The sequence below is a fragment of the Brienomyrus brachyistius genome, chromosome 10 (assembly GCF_023856365.1).
Source record: "Brienomyrus brachyistius isolate T26 chromosome 10, BBRACH_0.4, whole genome shotgun sequence".
Classification (NCBI taxonomy): domain Eukaryota; kingdom Metazoa; phylum Chordata; class Actinopteri; order Osteoglossiformes; family Mormyridae; genus Brienomyrus; species Brienomyrus brachyistius.
In genome coordinates, this window is record NC_064542.1 from 14,349,630 (window position 1) to 14,355,629 (window position 6,000).

Consider the following 6,000-nt stretch of genomic DNA (forward strand, 5'->3'; position numbering starts at 1 on the left):
TGCATCAGAGGAGGGCGATCTGGAGAGAGTCCTGACAACATAATCGTTTGCCCGATCACCCGTAGATTGCATCAGGGGCGAGGCAGAACCAATTCGGCTTTCCAGGAGAGCCATGTTTAGTATATATGCCACCTCGAAATTTCATTTACAGTTTTCAATCTTGCCTGTGCTACTTCAGCAACATCACAAAATACCAATACTCTTATGACGCTGACAAATGGTTCAAATATCCTCGGAAATTTTTATTCGGTTGTGCCAACAATGTTATATTTGACTGTTGTGATATTTTCAGAAATTGTGTGTGTGTGTGAAATGGCAGTACAGCGGCACAATTCTAATACATGACTTGAAACCAAATGATGGATTTGATGTAGACTGCAAGTGATAACAACTGCAGAAGACCCATAGTTAGGATAATGTCGATGATTATTTAGAAATATTTACTTAAATGTAGCTGATGACAGCAAAACTGTTTGGGACAAAAAATATGGTATTACGTCATTATTAAAATCATAATCATCATTAAAGGTGATTAAGGATGTGTCATGCATGAAATAAACATATTAACTTGAGAAACGCTAGTAATTAATGTATGAGAAGATTATACATCATATTATTTTCACAGGAATGAATTTACTGAAGTATTTACAGAGTCCATTTGCTAGCGGCCCTCTTGCTTGTGGTCAGTGCTGTGAATAGGCAGGTTATAGCGATTTCTATGTGTTTGTCTTTTTTGGACTTGTAAGATGTTGCAGTGGTTTCCATGGGAACACAGAGAGTTCCTTCTCAGGAAGTTGTGATTCAGCCATTTTTCGATGGAAAAACGCGGGGTTTGAGCAGCAAAAGCAGCAAAAGGGCAAAGTCCCTTTTAGTGGATGATGTCAAGGGCAGGGGCCAGAGCAGAATTCTCTTTAGGGATGTGAAGGCTGGGTGGTCAGAGACCAGAGAAGTATGCAACAGTGGTGCAAAGGATGACTCATGAAACATGTGATGTCTCATTACTCATCGCAAAACGAGTCGCAGGATCTGCATTTCTCTATCCCAGCGCACAAGAAATGCCGCTGTCACGGCCCTCGTGCAGCTGTCAGCCCTGCATGACGTGTTAATTTTGTGATCTCACAGTTCAAATGGTATCTTTGTGCTTCTGGTCCTGCTTGTGACCGCTGCCTGTTGTCAGGGTAGATTGGCTGTGATTTTTTTGTAAAACAGGCCCATACATGGATAAACTACGCCGCACACGTGGCTGAATGCTCATTCCGTAAAGACCTGCTTCAGGTAAGGGCCACCTCTCTCAAAGCATCGCTCCTTTCAGATGCCACAGACTGTGGCAGGTGTTACAAACTGGGAGAGAGACAGAGTGAAAGAGCTGACCTACTGCAGCGAACTTTGATGAGCTAAAAGCTACAGCCTTGAGAGCTTCTATTCTCGCTTGCTCGTTGGAGTGACTTGTTACGGAGTCAGGTCTCAGTACCCCCTTATCCCCCCACCCCCCCGGCATCTACCCATCACACAGAGAACCTGTGAAAAGAGGGAGCTTTTGAGTCAAAGCAGTAGTTGCAGCGAATACTTTGCAACGCGGGTGAAGTGTTTTTGAAGAGATGGAAAACATTCACTCGTTTGCGTCATTTAAATGCCCTCCACTGTAATTGATGTAATGTGTGGTTTTATCAAGCTTAGATCTGTTTTTATAGTGTGCTTTTATCTGCCTCCATGGTGCTGTTTGTTTCTGCCAACTGCAACTTGCATTAAGTCCAATGGAAATAGATAATTTACACTATCAGCTATTATATAATGAATGCCTGTCAATTATACAGGCTTCACTATGGAATTGTAGAGGAGGGGCTTATGCAAATGATTTGTTTACTTGTGTGTATATGTAATTAATAGCTGCATGGCTTTGAGTTACATTAGCTTTTACATTTGGATGAATGCGCTGGATATACACTCAGAGGCCAGTTTATTGGGCACACCTGCTCACCAATTCAAACCACAAAGTAGATAATCTTGTAGCCGAAACTGAATAACAACATAGATACTGGGTCAAGAGCTTTGCTTACTGATTGGCTAAGCTTTTGAATAGCTAAAATGCCTGATTTAAGTGCTTTTGAGCATAATATGATCATTAATGCCAGACACGGTGATTCCAGCATCTCAGAGACATCCTTCTGGAATTTTCACACACTACAGTGTCTAGGGTTTCCAGGGAATGCTGTAATGAACAAGAAATATCCAGTTTATGACATTTCTGTTTCCAAAAATATCTTGTTAATGAGAGAGGTCAGAGGCGAATGACCGGCTCAGCTAACAAGCCACTAATGGAAAAATAAGAGCTCTGCGCAACATCGGTGCACAGAATGGCATCTCTATATGTACAACTTGCTTACTTTTTAAGTGGGTCTGGAGGCAAAAGTTGGTCCTACTTGCTACTAGTTAGATGTACCTTACAGAGTGTCCACTGTTTGTATACTGGTGAGTAATTTCTGATCATGTGACGCCAGGATAAGTTTCAGGACCTTAGTTTCACACACAAACAGTGGAAAAAAGAAGAAAACAGCGATGTTTCCCGCAGTCAGACATCAGGGAAATAGTCCTGGCTGTAAGTAAAGCTAAACGCCAAACTAAAATCCTTTTCGCTTAGCTCACAAACTTTGAGCTCTCGTAAGAGTCAATCATATCTCAGTCCATGTCTTTGTCAGTCATTCTGTATCAGAGAGGTACCACATGCTGCCAGATGAAATGAAGCTGCACGTCAGGGCAGTGAAATGTTGGTTTTCTGTCTGCGAAAGAGATTTGGTCCCACGATATTGACAAGAAATATACAAAAAAAATGCATACAGCAACAAAAAATTCTAAACTCAGCAGAGACATTCTTGAGTCTTTCATCAGAAACTGGGAGAGAGTTCAATCCTCTTACCAAACCAGCACTTGCATTAGAATGTCCCTATAAATTTCACTGTCTTCACGCACAGAGAATGTACGAACCCTTTGCTCCAGTTGATCTCCTGGGTTAATTGATCCCACTGCTCACTTGTGTTGGACTGGAATTGCTGGCTACAGCTCAATGTGGCGATGGATTTCATCCAGCAGACCATCCAGAGGAAGGAAAAAAAACACACACACACAACTGCGTGCTCTCCACATGCAGAAACCCTGGCTTTAGACTGCCTGATGTATGCTCTTCGCAATTGCAGCTGACAGGTAATCTCTTATAAGCTCTGATATTTCAGAATGAGCACTGCGTCCTCAGCTCCATCCCTGAGCTGCTGTTAGGTGTGTAGATCTCGCCACATGCGTCTATTCTAGAGACAATGTCATCACGTCTTGTGTGGAATGCAAGCATCCACCTAATGATCTGGCAGAAAGGCCACTCTGGGCTTAGTCTCCAATGCCCAGTTAAACCTTTTTACCCGAGTCACTCTTTCAAATGCCTGCCTGTGATCCAAACTCAAAGTCAGGGAAGTTCTTACAAAGTTATATTACTTGTTATTGTTGTGGTATGTATGTTTTTATTGTCAATTATTATTTTAGTAATTCATACTTCTGTAAAAAGTTTAATTGAAACATTAACGCAAAGCTATGCTCGTTAAATCATGGAGCAGGACATAAATGTGGAACAAATGACTCCAGTAATGGAGAAGTAAAGCTGATCATTCACATTTGGGGAACAAATAAGTCTTATAGTTGTAGGAGAAATGAACAGCTTCACCACGAAGCATTGGCATGTATGATAACAATGAGAAGACAGGGTGCAATCAGGCTGACAGCCACTGCAGAGAACTGAGGGGCTGGGGGACTTGGCTCAATGTTGGGCTTCTTCCTTGCACTGGCCCTTGACTCCTCTGGTATTCTACCTGTAGCTGATTGACTGTGTTTCTGTTAATTCCCCCCCCCAACACAATGACCCTTCCCATCCACCCGCCGCAGGATTCTAGAGAGCATCGTCCCCATCCCGACATTCTGCCCCTAAAGGGCTCCTCTGCAGACTGTGCGCTTTGATGTTGCCACAACGTGGGTCCCGGGGAAACGGGGAGAGCCACCAGCCAAGCTCAACATGAGACGGCATCGTCTCCCCAACACCAGACCACCGGCCCTGTCTATATTTACCATCTGACAGATGCATGTTATAGACAATCTACCAACATGCACTTGGAAGCTGGGATTGTAACTGACAGCCACTCGCTGTTCCCACTAGTTATAATGGATCCTGTTCCCCATTAATCTAGATTCATCCCCAGGCTAAGCATGTCTTTAAAACACATAAGTCAAATCGGATGGAAAAATACAGCGATCTGAACCATGCAGATTGCTTTAATATGAAACTCAGCATTCCGGGAATGTCTGTCAACAGTTAATGAGTTTTCCTCCAATTTGTTTCGACATGCGACATTTACACAAATGAGACGTTCGCCAGCCTATCAGTGTCCACGCAGAGGAGCTTCACTGGCCATTAAGCAGGGCGCAAACAACTCCTCAAGAGGAAACAAGTGAGGCACATCAACCGTGAAACACGTTTGTGTTCTCCAGGAAAAAAAAAAATATAAAGGAACAAATGCCACTAGTTGCCTGCTTGTAACTTACCTGTCTCAGTGCACCAGATCCGTATCCATCTGAGCCCCCGGAGCTGACCAGTGCCGGCTTACTGGAAAGGTGGTCACGCAGGAGTGGGAGTGGGAGAGTTCCTTAAACAACCAGCCTGCTGAGGCGTTCCAGAGCTCTGCCAGTAGACCAGGTCATCCCAGTTGGTCCCACGTTGTGCTCCGGTACCGAAGGCAGTAGGATAGGAGGGGGGGTGAATAGGGAAAGGGGGAGCGGCACTCGTGTGTGCACACCACACACACGCATGCACCCACAGCCGCGCAGCAGACCTCCTACATCCCTCGCACGAGCTCGCAGGTCTTCACTGCGCTCCCGTACCGCCTGCCTGCGCAAGCTCAGCTTCTCTTCTCCTGTCGGTTGTGTGTGTGTGCGCGCGTGTCTGTGCGTGCACGCCAGCGGACACACGCATCCCTCCCTGCCAAAGGTGCAGGGGCTTGTGGTAGAGTCGCGATCGGAGGAAGAGAAGGAGAACGAGGCGGAGAGTGATGGGTAAGAGAGGAAGCGAGCGAGGGAGAGGGAGCGAGCGGGAGACAGAGAGAGAGGAGAAGCTGTTGTCCCTCCTGCTACATCTATCTGCATCAATCAGTCAGGAAGTGGAGGGGTGGGTTGTGGAGAGCCATATGTCACTCTCAGACAGGTGAGGTGTATGGAGCGGCATGTGTCTGTGCCCCTGTGTGTCCATTAGTGTGTGTGCAAGAGCGCGCTTTTATGGGAATGCTTAAAGTGTCACTGTGGTTGACATATGGTATAGGATACCCAGGGACACTCCCCAGCTGTCAAGGGTCTCCCCTTAGTATATACACAGTAGTCATGGGTCCTGGAGCTGTAAATTGCCCCTGGTGCAGAATGGGGAGGGGCCTATTTTTATCAGCACTGCGTCTCTGTCTCTCATTTGGATTCCCATTAAGACTATCGATAGAAAAACACAGAAAATGGGGAAAAACACAGAAAAACACAGTACGCAGGAGTAGTAGCCTCCCTTGCAAGTCACCTGGCACGTGTTCCTCCTGAAAAGCAGAGTAAACTTGAAGAATCAAACAAAAACGAAAAAAAAGGACAAAAAAAATTTGGCAGACCAGCAGGTGCACGTTGTAGGGACTTGTTTCCTGAAACACATTTGCTCTCCAGTTACAAAGCGCTTAACGGTGAGCTGCTGCCTGCTTTTTGCTGAGACTGAGTGAGTGGATGTGAGAGAGAGGGAGACAGGGAGGGAGGGGGCCGAGAGCCAGGAAGAGAGAGAGAGAGAGAGAGACGTCCAGGCACACAGCATAGTCTGATAAAAGATCGGGGACATTTACAGAGGATAGGGGGTGCATACAAAGCAGCCGTCTCAACTTCCATGATGAATAAAACTGTTCTCCTGTCTTTCTAATGGCTAGGCCTCTTGGACAGAATGGAGTGTTG

The 6,000-nt window shown here is 45.5% G+C and overlaps 1 protein-coding gene across 3 annotated transcripts in view; it reads right to left on the reverse strand.

Annotated features, from left to right (window-relative positions):
• The window catches only part of frmpd3 (FERM and PDZ domain containing 3), a 112,057-nt gene extending 106,991 nt beyond the window's left edge, over positions 1 to 5,066 (reverse strand). For all 3 annotated transcript variants that reach the window (XM_049027472.1, XM_049027470.1, XM_049027471.1), the window contains exon 1: positions 4,579 to 5,066. The gene's annotated coding sequence lies outside the window, so the exon portion shown is untranslated. The remainder of the gene's footprint in view (positions 1 to 4,578) is intronic.
• Positions 5,067 to 6,000: the final 934 nt, after the last annotated feature.